Source organism: Notolepis coatsorum (assembly GCF_963971535.1).
Source record: "Notolepis coatsorum genome assembly, contig: SCAFFOLD_1372, whole genome shotgun sequence".
NCBI lineage: Eukaryota > Metazoa > Chordata > Actinopteri > Aulopiformes > Paralepididae > Notolepis > Notolepis coatsorum.
The window spans coordinates 8,560-26,090 of record NW_028169893.1 but is presented as its reverse complement, the minus strand read 5'-3'; the positions used below and the strand labels follow the sequence as shown (position 1 = coordinate 26,090).

At 55.7% G+C, this 17,531-nt stretch overlaps 1 pseudogene across 1 annotated transcript in view; it reads left to right on the top strand.

The window, feature by feature from the left end:
• Positions 1–17,303, top strand: part of LOC311248658 (X-linked retinitis pigmentosa GTPase regulator-like) — a 43,978-nt pseudogene extending 26,675 nt beyond the window's left edge. Inside the window, exons 4-5 of the transcript in view lie at positions 13,574–13,771; positions 17,182–17,303. The product of the transcript in view is annotated as an X-linked retinitis pigmentosa GTPase regulator-like (transcript). The remainder of the gene's footprint in view (positions 1–13,573; positions 13,772–17,181) is intronic.
• Positions 17,304–17,531: the final 228 nt, after the last annotated feature.

Here is a 17,531-nt window from a genome sequence, read left to right as displayed (position 1 = left end):
AAAGGAATTTATTTGAACTGAAACTATCTTTTCAAGTACTTTACTAATGAATGGTAGGTTGGATATTGGACGATAATTTGCCATTTCATTACTATCCAAGTTAGGTTTTTTTTAATAAGATAATAAGAATAGATAAACAGAAACATGTTAGATCTTATAGATAAACAGAAACATGTTAGATCTTATAGATAAACAGAAACATGTTAGATCTTATAGATAAACATGTTAGATCTTATAGATAAACAGAAACATGTTAGATCTTATAGATAAACATGTTAGATCTTATAGATAAACAGAAACATGTTAGATCTTATAGATAAACAGAAACATGTTAGATCTTATAGATAAACATGTTAGATCTTATAGATAAACAGAAACATGTTAGATCTTATAGATAAACAGAAACATGTTAGATCTTATAGATAAACAGAAACATGGTAGATCTTATAGATAAACATGTTAGATCTTATAGATAAACAGAAACATGTTAGATCTTATAGATAAACATGTTAGATCTTATAGATAAACAGAAACATGTTAGATCTTATAGATAAACAGAAACATGTTAGATCTTATAGATAAACATGTTAGATCTTATAGATAAACAGAAACATGTTAGATCTTATAGATAAACAGAAACATTAGATCTAAAGGTCTCCGCACACGGCGGGCGATTTTTGCCAGGCGACCGCCTTTTTTTGCGAGCCGACCGACAGAATTGTATCGCCTCCATTGTTATGAATGAGACAACACACACGGCAGGAGATTTTGAAGCGACGGTCGCGCAGCTATTTCTGTCGCCTCGCTAAAAATCGCCTCGATCCTATTTTTTGAGGCCACGGCAGGCGACACAGCAGGACAACGAGGAAATAACATGACTTCTACAGTAGAAGTAGTACAGAAGTTCTACTGGTGTATCATTTGTACACCATTAATTTTTTTTTATCCACTTTTTCTCCCATTTTTCTATATTTTCACCCATCCCAATTTCGTATCATCCAATTCAACCCTCCCCTGTCACGGACGCTGTTTCTTGCCTCCCACAAGCCAGCTGCAATGTGGACTAAGTCATACATAGCACAAGTCCCCTCCGGTACTTGAGGTAACAGCAGTCGCATCTTTTCACCTGCGCAGCTCGATCTCTCAGTGGCGAGGAGTAACGCGTGAGAGGCTCACGCTGCCCCCGACACTTCCTGATTCTACTGCGCAGGCGCACCAACCGACCTGTAGGAGTCGCTGTCCACAACGCCCGATCCCCACCCATCAGTTTCCCACCCCCTAATACGGCCAATGTGTATTAGTATGAACGACCAGCTAAACTGAAAGCAATGTGGAGCGCTGGGCTCGAACAGGCAAGCCCAGCGTCTCCGTCATTCGTGGCGAGCGCCTTGCCCACTACGCCACGTAGCCGCCCTTGTACACCATTAATTTATCAATACATTCATTGATCAATAACCTACGTATTATTACCATGCTACTTATGTTCATTATTATTGTTGTATATTTGGCCAGTACTTCTGTCTACGTGTGTGGGGGACCACCGGTCAGTACTGTCTACGTGTGGGGGGGGGGGACCACCGGTCAGTACTGTCTACGTGTGTGGGGGACCACCGGTCAGTACTGTCTACGTGTGGGGGGGGACCACCGGTCAGTACTGTCTACGTGTGTGGGGGGACCACCGGTCAGTACTGTCTACGTGTGTGGGGGGACCACCGGTCAGTACTGTCTACGTGTGTGGGGGGGGACCACCGGTCAGTACTGTCTACGTGTGTGGGGGGGGACCACCGGTCAGTACTGTCTACGTGTGTGGGGGGACCACCGGTCAGTACTGTCTACGTGTGGGGGGGGACCACCGGTCAGTACTGTCTACGTGTGGGGGGGACCACCGGTCAGTACTGTCTACGTGTGTGGGGGGGGACCACCGGTCAGTACTGTCTACGTGTGTGGGGGGACCACCGGTCAGTACTGTCTACGTGTGTGGGGGGGGGACCACCGGTCAGTACTGTCTACGTGTGTGGGGGGGGGGACCACCGGTCAGTACTGTCTACGTGTGTGGGGGGGGACCACCGGTCAGTACTGTCTACGTGTGGGGGGGGACCACCGGTCAGTACTGTCTACGTGTGTGGGGGGGGACCACCGGTCAGTACTGTCTACGTGTGTGGGGGGGGACCACCGGTCAGTACTGTCTACGTGTGTGGGGGGGGGACCACCGGTCAGTACTGTCTACGTGTGGGGGGGGGGGACCACCGGTCAGTACTGTCTACGTGTGTGTGGGGGGGGGGGACCACCGGTCAGTACTGTCTACGTGTGTGGGGGACCACCGGTCAGTACTGTCTACGTGTGTGGGGGGGGGACCACCGGTCAGTACTGTCTACGTGTGTGGGGGGGGACCACCGGTCAGTACTGTCTACATGTGTGGGGGACCACCGGTCAGTACTGTCTACGTGTGTGGGGGGGGACCACCGGTCAGTACTGTCTACGTGTGTGGGGGGGGGACCACCGGTCAGTACTGTCTACGTGTGTGGGGGACCACCGGTCAGTACTGTCTACGTGTGTGGGGGGGGACCACCGGTCAGTACTGTCTACGTGTGTGGGGGGGGACCACCGGTCAGTACTGTCTACGTGTGTGGGGGGACCACCGGTCAGTACTGTCTACGTGTGTGGGGGGACCACCGGTCAGTACTGTCTACGTGTGTGGGGGGGGACCACCGGTCAGTACTGTCTACGTGTGTGGGGGGACCACCGGTCAGTACTGTCTACGTGTGGGGGGGGACCACCGGTCAGTACTGTCTACGTGTGTGGGGGGGGACCACCGGTCAGTACTGTATACGTGTGTGGGGGGGGACCACCGGTCAGTACTGTCTACGTGTGTGGGGGGGGACCACCGGTCAGTACTGTCTACGTGTGTGGGGGGACCACCGGTCAGTACTGTCTACGTGTGTGGGGGGGGGACCACCGGTCAGTACTGTCTACGTGTGTGGGGGGACCACCGGTCAGTACTGTCTACGTGTGTGGGGGGGGACCACCGGTCAGTACTGTCTACGTGTGTGGGGGGGGACCACCGGTCAGTACTGTCTACGTGTGTGGGGGGGGGACCACCGGTCAGTACTGTCTACGTGTGTGGGGGACCACCGGTCAGTACTGTCTACGTGTGGGGGGGGACCACCGGTCAGTACTGTCTACGTGTGTGGGGGGGGACCACCGGTCAGTACTGTCTACGTGTGTGGGGGACCACCGGTCAGTACTGTCTACGTGTGTGGGGGACCACCGGTCAGTACTGTCTACGTGTGTGGGGGGGGACCACCGGTCAGTACTGTCTACGTGTGTGGGGGGGGGACCACCGGTCAGTACTGTCTACGTGTGTGGGGGGGGGACCACCGGTCAGTACTGTCTACGTGGGGGGGGGGACCACCGGTCAGTACTGTCTACGTGTGTGTGGGACCACCGGTCAGTACTGTCTACGTGTGTGGGGGGACCACCGGTCAGTACTGTCTACGTGTGTGGGGGACCACCGGTCAGTACTGTCTACGTGTGTGGGGGGGGGACCACCGGTCAGTACTGTCTACGTGTGTGGGGGGACCACCGGTCAGTACTGTCTACGTGTGTGGGGGGGACCACCGGTCAGTACTGTCTACGTGTGGGGGGGGGGACCACTGGTCAGTACTGTCTACGTGTGTGTGGGGACCACCGGTCAGTACTGTCTACGTGTGGGGGGGGACCACCGGTCAGTACTGTCTACGTGTGTGGGGGGGGACCACCGGTCAGTACTGTCTACGTGTGTGGGGGACCACCGGTCAGTACTGTCTACGTGTGTGGGGGACCACCGGTCAGTACTGTCTACGTGTGTGGGGGACCACCGGTCAGTACTGTCTACGTGTGGGGGGGGACCACCGGTCAGTACTGTCTACGTGTGTGTGGGGGGACCACCGGTCAGTACTGTCTACGTGTGTGGGGGGGGACCACCGGTCAGTACTGTCTACGTGTGTGGGGGGACCACCGGTCAGTACTGTCTACGTGTGTGGGGGGGGACCACCGGTCAGTACTGTCTACGTGTGTGTGGGGGGACCACCGGTCAGTACTGTCTACGTGTGTGGGGGGGGGGACCACCGGTCAGTACTGTCTACGTGTGTGGGGGGGGGACCACCGGTCAGTACTGTCTACGTGTGTGGGGGGGGGACCACCGGTCAGTACTGTCTACGTGTGTGGGGGGACCACCGGTCAGTACTGTCTACGTGTGTGGGGGGGGACCACCGGTCAGTACTGTCTACGTGTGGGGGGGGGGACCACCGGTCAGTACTGTCTACGTGTGTGGGGGGGGGGACCACCGGTCAGTACTGTCTACGTGTGTGGGGGGGACCACCGGTCAGTACTGTCTACGTGTGTGGGGGGACCACCGGTCAGTACTGTCTACGTGTGTGGGGGGGGGGACCACCGGTCAGTACTGTCTACGTGTGTGGGGGGGGACCACCGGTCAGTACTGTCTACGTGTGTGGGGGACCACCGGTCAGTACTGTCTACATGTGTGGGGGGACCACCGGTCAGTACTGTGTGTGGGGGGGGGACCACCGGTCAGTACTGTCTACATGTGTGGGGGGGGACCACCGGTCAGTACTGTCTACGTGTGTGGGGGGACCACCGGTCAGTACTGTCTACGTGTGTGGGGGGGGACCACCGGTCAGTACTGTCTACGTGTGTGGGGGGGGACCACCGGTCAGTACTGTCTACGTGTGTGGGGGGGGGACCACCGGTCAGTACTGTCTACGTGTGTGGGGGGGGACCACCGGTCAGTACTGTCTACGTGTGTGTGGGGGGACCACCGGTCAGTACTGTGTGTGGGGGGGGGACCACCGGTCAGTACTGTCTACATGTGTGGGGGGGGACCACCGGTCAGTACTGTCTACGTGTGTGGGGGGACCACCGGTCAGTACTGTCTACGTGTGTGTGGGGGGACCACCGGTCAGTACTGTCTACGTGTGTGGGGGGGGACCACCGGTCAGTACTGTCTACGTGTGTGGGGGGGGACCACCGGTCAGTACTGTCTACGTGTGTGGGGGGACCACCGGTCAGTACTGTCTACGTGTGTGGGGGACCACCGGTCAGTACTGTCTACGTGTGTGGGGGGGGACCACCGGTCAGTACTGTCTACGTGTGTGGGGGGACCACCGGTCAGTACTGTCTACGTGTGGGGGGGGACCACCGGTCAGTACTGTCTACGTGTGTGGGGGGGGGACCACCGGTCAGTACTGTCTACGTGTGTGGGGGGACCACCGGTCAGTACTGTCTACGTGTGTGGGGGGGGGACCACCGGTCAGTACTGTCTACGTGTGTGGGGGGGGACCACCGGTCAGTACTGTCTACGTGTGTGGGGGGGGACCACCGGTCAGTACTGTCTACGTGTGTGGGGGGACCACCGGTCAGTACTGTCTACGTGTGTGGGGGGGGACCACCGGTCAGTACTGTCTACGTGTGTGGGGGGGGACCACCGGTCAGTACTGTCTACGTGTGTGGGGGGGGACCACCGGTCAGTACTGTCTACGTGTGTGGGGGGACCACCGGTCAGTACTGTCTACGTGTGGGGGGGGACCACCGGTCAGTACTGTCTACGTGTGTGGGGGGGGGGACCACCGGTCAGTACTGTCTACGTGTGGGGGGGGACCACCGGTCAGTACTGTCTACGTGTGTGGGGGACCACCGGTCAGTACTGTCTACGTGTGTGGGGGGGGACCACCGGTCAGTACTGTCTACGTGTGGGGGGGGACCACCGGTCAGTACTGTCTACGTGTGTGGGGGCGGGACCACCGGTCAGTACTGTCTACGTGTGGGGGGGGACCACCGGTCAGTACTGTGTGTGGGGGACCACCGGTCAGTACTGTCTACGTGTGTGGGGGGGGGACCACCGGTCAGTACTGTGTGTGGGGGACCACCGGTCAGTACTGTCTACGTGTGTGGGGGGGGACCACCGGTCAGTACTGTGTGTGGGGGACCACCGGTCAGTACTGTCTACGTGTGTGGGGGGGGACCACCGGTCAGTACTGTCTACGTGTGTCGGGGGGGACCACCGGTCAGTACTGTCTACGTGTGTGGGGGGGGGACCACCGGTCAGTACTGTCTACGTGTGTGGGGGGGGACCACCGGTCAGTACTGTCTACGTGTGGGGGACCACCGGTCAGTACTGTCTACGTGTGTGGGGGGGGACCACCGGTCAGTACTGTCTACGTGTGTGGGGGGGGGACCACCGGTCAGTACTGTCTACGTGTGTGGGGGACCACCGGTCAGTACTGTCTACGTGTGTGGGGGGACCACCGGTCAGTACTGTCTACGTGTGTGGGGGGGGACCACCGGTCAGTACTGTCTACGTGTGTGGGGGACCACCGGTCAGTACTGTCTACGTGTGTGGGGGACCACCGGTCAGTACTGTCTACGTGTGTGGGGGGGACCACCGGTCAGTACTGTCTACGTGTGTGGGGGACCACCGGTCAGTACTGTCTACGTGTGTGGGGGGGGACCACCGGTCAGGTGCAGATGAATCGAGTCCCACACAGGTGCAATTTGAGTGGTATCAAGAATAACTCTTTTATTAAAACGGTCGTCTCAAAGCATTCTCTTATGGCAAATACACACTCGTTCTGGATTTCCCAGTATTCAAAAGTATTTAGTTACAAAGTTCTGGTCGTATAAAAGTTTCTTCTTTAGCAGTTTTAGCAGCAGGAGCAGGCCTTCATCGTCGCCCAAGTCCAATCTATGGATGGTGTTGTTTTTCTCTTCTCTTTTTTCGTTCGTCTGTTCGTTCTTCCCCGTCTCTCGGAACGTCTCCAGCCTCCTGGCTGACCCTCCTCTCGATGACACAGACAGCCGGGGGGCCATCTCTCCTCTCTCTATACCAACATGCTTTAACACCTTTACTTATTTGACCAAAACGGACCTTTGCACTGTATCATATCATATATTCTTGTTAAACATTGGTCTCCTTCCCTCATAATTAATATCATAGTGCAATTCCTGAGAAGATTTGGTTATCAGACAAGCCGTTTGGATATTCCATTGATTTAAAAAGGTTTCTTTATATTCCAATAATACTTAACTATCATACAGGCTCACCCAACACTAAATGAGTAATGCTTCAGACTTTATTGTTTATCTAACCATATGATACTAAATGATTGACTTGATAATTCCAGTTATCGGTATAGTAAGAACCCATCTTTTGATATGTATGTATTCAGAATAATAAGCAAAATGTCCTTATTATATTTCTAGGTTTGTTTACTGCCAATATTACCTATAAATCCTGATTTTGCTCAAAACGCTTTCTGTGTTTTGTGGGCAGGTCTATTCGTTTTTTTTTTTTTTTTTTTTTATCTTTCTTCCCCTCCTTTTTCCAGATTTTTCTCCCATCCCACCCTTCCTGGTTGTTGCGTACTTTCCCCTACTGTTGGTCCGGGAGACCGGAGACTGTCACATGCTTTCCTCCGACGCATGTGCAGCCTGGGGCAGGCCAACCTGGCCGCGCAGGTTCTCACCGGGGAGAGTGTAGCGTGTGGGAGGCCACACTATCTCTCCTCAGTTCCAACCCTCGCTGAGCAGGCGCCCCGACCGAACTGTAGGGGTCGCTGTCCACAACGCCCAGGACCCACCCTTCAGCTTTCCCACCCCCTGATACAGCCAATTGTATCAGTGTGAGAGGCCAGCCAAGCTGATAGCAACACCGGGAGCTGGATTCGAACAGGCGAATCCTAGTGTCTCCCGGTGTTGGTGACGAACATAATCTCCGTGCGCCACCTGCCCCCCCGCAGGTCTATTAGTTAACTTCTGGTCGCCTCCTCTGGTCAGATTTGGAGCCGGGCTCTTTGGGTCACATGACCCACAGCTGCTGCTTCACATGACCCACAGCTGCTGCTTCACATGACCCACAGCTGCTGCTTCACATGACCCACAGCTGCTGCTTCACATGACCCACAGCTGCTGCTTCACATGACCCACAGCTGCTGCTTCACATGACCCACAGCTGCTGCTTCACATGACCCACAGCTGCTGCTTCACATGACCCACAGCTGCTGCTTCACATGACCCACAGCTGCTGCTTCACATGACCCACAGCTGCTGCTTCACATGACCCACAGCTGCTGCTTCACATGACCCACAGCTGCTGCTTCACATGACCTGTATAGACACACACTGTTGTGCTGACCCATCGTCCTGTATAGACACACACTGTTGTGCTGACCCATCGTCCTGTATAGACACACACTGTTGTGCTGACCCATCGTCCTGTATAGACACACACTGTGGTGCTGACCCATCGTCCTGTATAGACACACACTGTGGTGCTGACCCATCGTCCTGTATAGACACACACTGTTGTGCTGACCCATCGTCCTGTATAGACACACACTGTTGTGCTGACCCATCGTCCTGTATAGACACACACTGTTGTGCTGACCCATCGTCCTGTATAGACACACACTGTTGTGCTGACCCATCGTCCTGTATAGACAGCTGCTGATCTCATCTGATAAGGTTCTGTTCTGAACCGTTTTGGTGGAATGTGCCATGGAGTCAACCGCTTTTGCAGTCCTCTGACCACACATCTCTGCTGCAGTCCTCTGACCACACATCTCAGCTGCAGTCCTCTGACCACACATCTCAGCTGCAGTCCTCTGACCACACATCTCAGCTGCAGTCCTCTGACCACACATCTCAGCTGCCTGCAGTCCTCTGACCACACATCTCAGCTGCAGTCCTCTGACCACACATCTCAGCTGCCTGCAGTCCTCTGACCACACATCTCAGCTGCAGTCATCTGACCACACATCTCAGCTGCAGTCCTCTGACCACACATCTCAGCTGCAGTCCTCTGACCACACATCTCAGCTGCCTGCAGTCCTCTGACCACACATCTCAGCTGCAGTCCTCTGACCACACATCTCAGCTGCAGTCCTCTGACCACACATCTCAGCTGCAGTCCTCTGACCACACATCTCAGCTGCAGTCCTCTGACCACACATCTCAGCTGCAGTCCTCTGACCACACATCTCAGCTGCAGTCCTCTGACCACACATCTCAGCTGCAGTCCTCTGACCACACATCTCAGCTGCAGTCCTCTGACCACACATCTCAGCTGCAGTCCTCTGACCACACATCTCAGCTGCCTGCAGTCCTCTGACCACACATCTCAGCTGCAGTCCTCTGACCACACATCTCAGCTGCAGTCCTCTGACCACACATCTCAGCTGCAGTCCGCTGACCACACATCTCAGCTGCCTGCAGTCCTCTGACCACACATCTCAGCTGCAGTCCTCTGACCACACATCTCAGCTGCCTGCAGTCCTCTGACCACACATCTCAGCTGCAGTCCTCTGACCACACATCTCAGCTGCCTGCAGTCCTCTGACCACACATCTCAGCTGCAGTCCTCTGACCACACATCTCAGCTGCAGTCCTCTGACCACACATCTCAGCTGCCTGCAGTCCTCTGACCACACATCTCAGCTGCAGTCTTCTGACCACACATCTCAGCTGCAGTCCTCTGACCACACATCTCAGCTGCAGTCCTCTGACCACACATCTCAGCTGCAGTCCTCTGACCACACATCTCAGCTGCCCGTTGACCAGAGTTTACTCTCCAAGTCAGTTGTTTACGGCCCTGAGGACAGAATTCTTTCTGTTTCTAACCGACTGGTACCCCTTGGTGAACATTCTGTTAGGACATAGCCATTCTTCATCATCATCATCAAACCTTTATTTGAATAGGCAGGTTAATTAAGAACAAGTTCTTATTTTCAATAACGGCCTATTTTGGGGTAAAAAGCCCCCTAGGGGAAAGGGGATGGGGGATAAAATCAAATAAATAAAAATAAAACACAAAGGAACATTATTAAAAAGGCAGGACATACATACAGAGCAACAACTGAACTGAACAACAACTGGCGGACAACAGAACAATAGTGGCAGCATGGTGTTAGCACACGGAGAAACATCTACATGAGTGCTCTAGGGAGTTTGTTAAAGTTTCCTTAAACAATCTAATTGAAATAAACGTTTCCATATTTAAGGTTTTTTGTAGTGTGTTCCAGCTATCAGCTGCTGCGTACTGAAAGGAGGAACGGCCTTGTGAGGAGTTGGCATGGGGGGCGTTTACCAGGATATGTGTGGCTGACCGGGTGTGGTAATTTGGGAGTGGACGAGGGTGGACTAGGCGAGTAAAGTAAAGGGGATTACGGCCGTGTTTTATATACAAAGGCCAGCCAGTGGATGTTGCGTCTAATCTCCAGGGAGGGCCAGTTTACTAGGGAGTATAGCTCGCAGTGGTGGGTCCTGTAGGGGGCATTGGTAGCGAAGCGAATGGCGGAGTGATATAGGATATCTAAGCGCTCTAGATCACCTTTACGGGCCAAGCGGTAGATTACATCGCTAAAATCAAATAGCGGCAGGACAGTCATCTGGACCAGGGTGAGTTTAGCAGATCTAGTGAAGGAGGAACGGTTCCTATACAGAAAGCTAAGCCTTGCTTTGACTTTGGCCTGCAGTTTAGTTAGGTGTTCAGAGAAGGAGAGTTTGGTGTCGATCCACACTCCCAGGTATTTATAAGAGGTGACCAGTTCAAGCTTTTTGCCATCGGCGGCTACAATGGTGCCAGTCTGGGAGGTACCCTTGTGGCCGAACCACATAACTTTGGTCTTGCTGGTGTTTAGGACCAGGCAAAGGGCGGAGAAACCAGCTTGGATTTTTAGAAAGCTCTCCTGGAGAGTTTTCAGGACAGCATCCGGGGAGGGACCAGAGGTGTACAGGACTGTGTCATCAGCATAGAGGTGAATTAGGGAGTTTCCAGCGAACTGGCCTATGTTGTTTATATAGATGGAGAAGAGGATTGGAGCTAGTAAGGAGCCTTGGGGGACCCCCTTAGAGATGGATAGGGACTGGGTTAATAGGTTGTCGGTTTTTATTGACTGAGTGCGATCAGAGAGGTAGTTCTCGCACCATGCTACACTGTGATTAGTGACACCAATGTCTCTCAGCCGCTCCAAAAGCTGTTCATGATCCACAGTGTCAAAGGCCTTGGCCAGATCTATAAAGGCAGCAGCACAGTAGAGTTTGGAGTCAAGGGCATTGAGGACATCATTCTTAACCACAAAGACAGTAGGACACCTCTTATGATTACGACATTATTAACAGGAACAATTTAAATAAATAACGTTAGTTGGAGAAGCTATAGTGGCCGCTTGTCATTAACTAATAAATGAACAATGCGCCACAATGCACCTACTTAGATGTTTTTATACTCGGGTAACAAAAGAAGTTGTGGATGTTGACAGAGTTTAATGTCCAGGCTGCAGCTGATGTGGTCCCCATAAGAGGGACCCCCCCCTCCCGCCATCCACCCCTAGAAACTGGGCTCCCCCACATCCCAGGTCCGTCCCACGCGGGGCCGAGCACTCAGCGACACGGGTCCCTTGACTTAAATTGGGCCAGGCTCAGTAGAGGGGCGAGGGGTGGTACTCCCCCCCCCCCCCCCCCACCGAGCCAAGCCTGCTACCTCCCATGTCACCAAGCACCCCATCCCACGCCCAACAAACCCACAAGCTACAAGACTCCACTCTCCCGGGCCAAACCGCGGAAACGATGCCCCCCCCCCCCCTGACATTCCCCCCCCTGAGCTAAGCCCGCAGAACTCCCCCATAACCCAGGCCGATGCGCGCGGAGCCGGGCCCCCAGCGACACGGGTCCCTTGAATTAATTGGGCCAGGCCCAGCAGAGGAGAGGGACCGAGTCTCCCCCCCACGGAGCCAAGCCCGCTACCTCCCATGCCACTGAGAGCCCCCCCCCACGCCCACCGACTCCACAACACACAGGACCCCACTGGGCAAAGCTCAGCTGCTCTGACCCCCATAAGAGAAACCCCTCCCTCCCGCCCTCCTCCCCGAGAAACAGAACACCCCCACGGCACGGTGGTGTAGTGGTTAACACTGTCGCCTCACAGCAAGAAGGTCCAGGGTTCGATTCCCGCTTGGGGACCAGGTTTCCATGATGCCAGTTACCCAGATGGGGTATCTCCCAGGCCTTTCTGTGTGGAGTTTGCATGTTCTCCCCCTCTGGGCTCGCAAGGGTTTCCCCCCCGATAAGATAAACCCAATGGAAAAACATGCACAACAACAGATCGCTAACGCTGTGGCGTCCTTGACGAAGACGGACAGGAGCACTTGGATTGGTCCCCTGGCGCGGCTCACGTTGACGCCTGTCTGCTCCCGGCTGCCCTGGGGGGGAAGGACGACGGGATGGGTTAATCGCAGATACGAATTGCATGCATGCATCGCATGTGTGCCGATTGATGACCTCTGAGCAGGTCCTAAATTATAATTAAAATTATTATCCTGGTCCGCCATGCGCAGAGCCGAGCACCCAGAGCCCCCCCCCCGCCCCCGCCCGACCGCCAGGCCCCCGGCCCACGAGAACCCCAAGCCCAGGCCCGCAGAAGGCCTAAGCACCACATCTCAATGGCCCCCGACCCCCCGTGACCCCAAGCCCGGTGCCCTCCCGGCCCGGTGACCATACCGCCCAGGCCACGGCGGCCGAGGGCCCCAGGAAACCCCACCCCCCCATACCGATCCCACAACACGCAAGGCCCCCTCTCCCCCGGGTCGAACCGCCGGAACGATGACCCCTATAAGAAAAAATTTAATGAAAATAAAATAAGCTATATGGTTAGCACTGTTTCCCCCGTTGGCGGTTTGGAGGGGAATCAGCTCTCCCATTGGAGAAGCCCCCCCCCCCCCTAGTGACGGAGATACCCCCCAATGGAGATTCTCCAAGCTTCTCTTGATGTCCAACATTTTAAATTCTTGTCCTTCACAATTGTCCATGTGCACATTTAAAGCAACTGCTATTCTAACATAAAAAAAGACTAAAGACAATTGGCACTTCCCAGGTTTTTTACCCCCGTTGGCGGGCTGGAGGGGTAAGGCTCTCCTGGAGAGGGCCCCTCCTATAACGACGGAGATATCCCCAATGGGGATTCTCCAATTATTGTCCAACATTTTATTTGAATTTTTATCTCTCATATGATAGTACATTTCCAGAGCTCCCGGTCGCGTGTATCACTTCCGCAACGGATTTAGTTGGATTTCGGTTTCCGGGTTCGCCTGATTGGCCGCGACAGCCACGTGACACGCCGTGGCACGCCCCCGCGGCAGCGGCAGAGGCGGCAGCGGCAGACGCTGCTGTGTTTCACTGCCGCTTTCCCACTTCAACGCCAGAGCAATATTGTCGTGCCATCTTCTGAGTGCAGACGCGCTGCTGTTTAATCACTTTTCCCACTTCAATGACAGAGCTGCTGAAACAGGGTCACAAGGGGCGAAATCTGCCCTCAATTATTGTTCTAAATTGACCTCAAATCTCAAAACCCCGCCCTCTTTTCCTGATTCTCCAATTACAACTGTTGCTTTCCCCGGCAGCTGCGATTGGAGGATCGGGAGAAAGAGGGTGGAGTTTGAGATTGTCGATTAACAATCACCCACCCTGATCTCCCTGTCCTAATGTGTGTGTGTGTGTGTGTGTGTGTGTCCCTCCCTGACCCCAGGCGACCTGCGGGGGCTGTCACATGCTGGTCCTGGCCCGGCCCAGAGACCAGGGCTGCAGCGACCTGACGCTGGAGGAAGGAGACGTGACGGAGGACAACCTGGAGAAGTCCTACCTGGAGCTGCTGGGGTCAGGGGTGAACACCACCACGGCTACCCTGCAGAGGAGCCTCTCGGCCCGGGTGCGCAGGAGAGAGAGGGTGGGTTTGATTGATTGATTGATTGAACATTGTATTAACAGATTGCAGAATGGGTACAGTACAGTACAGCTCAATACACACAATTGTTAAGGGGATGCAAACCAGAGAAAGACTTTCGTCTTGTTTACATCAGGGTCCCCCATTTTCAATTCATCATATCATACACGACATACAGATAGACAGTACTGCTACATCTATACATTTATGACATACCAGATTTACAAATACAGTACTGTTTGTGATACAAAAAGAGTTTAAAAAAGAGAGTATATACATTTGAGGGGGAAGAAACTGTACATTGGAGGGGGTTGTGTTAGGACATTTACAGGGGCCAGTTTCGAATTGCAGTCTCCCGTAGGTGCTCCTTGAGAGTGGTTTTGAAAGTGGGTAGTGATTCACATTCCTTTACAGCTTTGGGTAGGGCGTTCCACATTGATGTGGCATAATTGCGAAACGTGTTTAGTCCCTTGTTTGAGCCGAATCTGGGTTTAACATGATTTGTTTAGCTTCCTCTGGTGTTGTGGTCGTGGTATTCACTGACTTTTGGGAAGTATTTTGACATGTACATGGGTACCTTAGTGGTGTAGTGTATCTTGTAGACCAGGCCCATTGCAAGTTGCTGTACTCTGTCGTCTACTCTAAGCCATCCTAGGTTGTCAAAGTGGGCAGGGGTGAGGTGGGTTCTAGGAGTAAGGTCAAGCAGTAGTCTGACCAGTTTGTTTTGAGATGTTTGTAATCTTGTTTTTAGTGCCTTTGAGGTGCTTTGGTACCATGAGGTGCAGGCATAGTCGTAGTACCCTTGAATGAGTGCTCCTGCCAGAGTCTTCAGGGTATTCTTGAGAGAGAGAGAGAGAGAGAGAGAGAGAGAGAGAGAGTGCTAACCTCCCCCCTCCCTACAGGAGAGCTAACCCCCCCCCTCCCTACAGGAGAGCTAACCCCCCCCCCCCTCCCTACAGGAGAGCTAACCTCCCCCCTCCCTACAGGAGAGCTAACCTCCCCCCCCTACAGGAGAGCTAACCTCCCCCCCTACAGGAGAGCTAACCTCCCCCCTACAGGAGAGCTAACCCCCCCCCCTACAGGAGAGCTAACCTCCCCCCTCCCTACAGGAGAGCTAACCTCCCCCCTCCCTACAGGAGAGCTAACCTCCCTCCCCCTACAGGAGAGCTAACCCCCCCCTCCCTACAGGAGAGCTAACCTCCCCCCTCCCTACAGGAGAGCTAACCTCCCCCCTCCCTACAGGAGAGCTAACCTCCCCCCCCTACAGGAGAGCTAACCCCCTCCCCCCCCCCCTACAGGAGAGCTAACCTCCCCCCCCTACAGGAGAGCTAACCTCCCCCCCCTACAGGAGAGCTAACCTCCCCCCCCTACAGGAGAGCTAACCTCCCCCCCTACAGGAGAGCTAACCTCCCCCCTCCCTACAGGAGAGCTAACCCCCCCCCCTACAGGAGAGCTAACCTCCCCCCTCCCCCCTCCCTACAGGAGAGCTAACCTCCCCCCCCCCCCTACAGGAGAGCTAACCTCCCTCCCCCCTCCCTACAGGAGAGCTAACCTCCCCCCCCCCCTACAGGAGAGCTAACCTCCCCCCTCCCTACAGGAGAGCTAACCTCCCCCCTCCCTACAGGAGAGCTAACCTCCCCCCTCCCTACAGGAGAGCTAACCTCCCCCCCTACAGGAGAGCTAACCTCCCCCCTCCCTACAGGAGAGCTAACCTCCCCCCCTCCCTACAGGAGAGCTAACCTCCCCCCTCCCTACAGGAGAGCTAACCTCCCCCCTCCCTACAGGAGAGCTAACCTCCCCCCCCTACAGGAGAGCTAACCTCCCCCCCTACAGGAGAGCTAACCTCCCCCATCCCTACAGGAGAGCTAACCTCCCCCCCTCCCTACAGGAGAGCTAACCTCCCCCCCTCCCTACAGGAGAGCTAACCTCCCCCCTCCCTACAGGAGAGCTAACCTCCCCCCTCCCTACAGGAGAGCTAACCTCCCCCCTCCCTACAGGAGAGCTAACCTCCCCCCCCTACAGGAGAGCTAACCTCCCCCCTACAGGAGAGCTAACCTCCCCCCCTCCCTACAGGAGAGCTAACCTCCCCCCCCTACAGGAGAGCTAACCTCCCCCCTCCCTACAGGAGAGCTAACCTCCCCCCTCCCTACAGGAGAGCTAACCTCCCCCCCCCCCTACAGGAGAGCTAACCTCCCCCCTCCCCACAGGAGAGCTAACCTCCCCCCTCCCTACAGGAGAGCTAACCTCCCCCCCTACAGGAGAGCTAACCTCCCCCCCCCCCTACAGGAGAGCTAACCTCCCCCCCCCTACAGGAGAGCTAACCCCCCCCCCTCCCTACAGGAGAGCTAACCTCCCCCCCCCTACAGGAAAGCTAACCCCTCCCCCCTCCCTACAGGAGAGCTAACCTCCCCCCCCTACAGGAGAGCTAACCTCCCCTCCCTACAGGAGAGCTAACCCCCCCCCCCCTCCCTACAGGAGAGCTAACCTCCCCCCTCCCTACAGGAGAGCTAACCTCCCCCCTCCCTCCCTACAGGAGAGCTAACCTCCCCCCTCCCCACAGGAGAGCTAACCTCCCCCCTCCCCCCTCCCTACAGGAGAGCTAACCTCCCCCCTCCCCCCTCCCTCCCTACAGCAGAGCTAACCTCCCCCCTCCCCCCCCTACAGGAGAGCTAACCTCCCCCCTCCCTCCCTACAGGAGAGCTAACCTCCCCCCTCCCTACAGGAGAGCTAACCTCCCCCCTCCCCCCCTCCCTACAGGAGAGCTAACCTCCCCCCTCCCTCCCTCCCTCCCTACAGGTGAGCTAACCTCCCCCCCTCCCTCCCTACAGGAGAGCTAACCTCCCCCCCCCCCCCCCCTACAGGAGAGCTAACCTCCCCCCTCCCCCCCTCCCTACAGGAGAGCTAACCTCCCCCCCTACAGGAGAGCTAACCTCCCCCTCCCCCCCCCTACAGGAGAGCTAACCTCCCCCCTCCCCCCCCCCTACAGGAGAGCTAACCTCCCCCCTCCCCCCCCCCCCCTACAGGAGAGCTAACCTCCCCCCTCCCTCCCTCCCTCCCTACAGGAGAGCTAACCTCCCCCCTCCCTCCCTCCCTACAGGAGAGCTAACCTCCCCCCTCCCTACAGGAGAGCTAACCTCCCCCCTCCCTACAGGAGAGCTAACCTCCCCCCTCCCCCCCCCCCCCCCTACAGGAGAGCTAACCTCCCTCCCCTCCCTCCCTCCAGGAGAGCTAACCTCCCCCCTCCCTCCCTCCCTACAGGAGAGCTAACCTCCCCCCTCCCTACAGGAGAGCTAACCTCCCCCCTCCCTCCCTCCCTACAGGAGAGCTAACCTCCCCCCTCCCTACAGGAGAGCTAACCTCCCCCCTCCCTCCCTCCCTCCCTACAGGAGAGCTAACCTCCCCCCTCCCCACAGGAGAGCTCCCCGGACCAGTTTGGGCCCATGTTCCGCACCCTGCCCCCCATGACCAGCAGCTACCTCAGCCCCATGCAGGTGTCCAGCCAGACCCTCCCCCCCCGGAGCTGGCCCACAGACAGGTGCACACCGGCAGTCACCAACACAGGGGCGCAGGCTCCACACACAACGGTACTACCTCTCCTCCTCCTCTTCTTCCTCCTCTTCTTCCTCCTCCTCTTCCTACTCCTCTTCTTCCTCCTCTTCTTCATCCTCCTCTTTCTCCTCCTCTTCCTCCTCCTCTTCTTCCTCCTCTTCTTCCTCCTCCTCTTCCTCCTCCTCCTCTTCCTCCTCTTCTTCCTCCTCCTCTT